The following is a 476-nucleotide window of genomic DNA, read 5'->3' as shown; positions in this document are numbered from 1 at the left end:
CGGGCTCCCAAACTCGGAGCTGGATCTGAAGGAACAGGCGCCCACAGCCTCGACCTTGTCCTCCCCGTCACCTCCCACGTTCGCCATGTCCCAGAGAGCCACCCACCCTCCCTCAGCAGTGTCGGGCAGGCCACAGCCACTCCCCAGCCCCGGCCAGCACAGTGTTTTAAACACTGCTCATCCCACCTAGGGGTCGTCAGAAATTCTCTGGTCATATTTTGCTGGTCGCACCGCAAGCAAATCGGCTGCCTCCCGTCCTGTTCCCGCACTGTAACGTGCGGTGAATCTGGCTTCTGTGGGGATGCAGACTCTGATCCGGTGGGTCTGGGTGGTCCCCCACCCCCAAAAAAGGTGGACTCTTCCTGGGGCTTCAGAGGCTCTGACCGGCCTCTGCCCAAGAGTGCAGCCCCCACCGCGGGGCTGCCTGGGACGCGGGCCCCCGTGCAGCCTGAGCCAGCTCTGCCAGGGCGACACTT

This window comes from Pteropus vampyrus, unplaced genomic scaffold (genome assembly GCF_000151845.1).
Source record: "Pteropus vampyrus isolate Shadow unplaced genomic scaffold, Pvam_2.0 Scaffold1384, whole genome shotgun sequence".
Taxonomy (NCBI): Eukaryota; Metazoa; Chordata; class Mammalia; order Chiroptera; family Pteropodidae; genus Pteropus; species Pteropus vampyrus.
The sequence above is the reverse complement of the archived record's forward strand: the minus strand, read 5'-3'. Positions refer to the sequence as shown.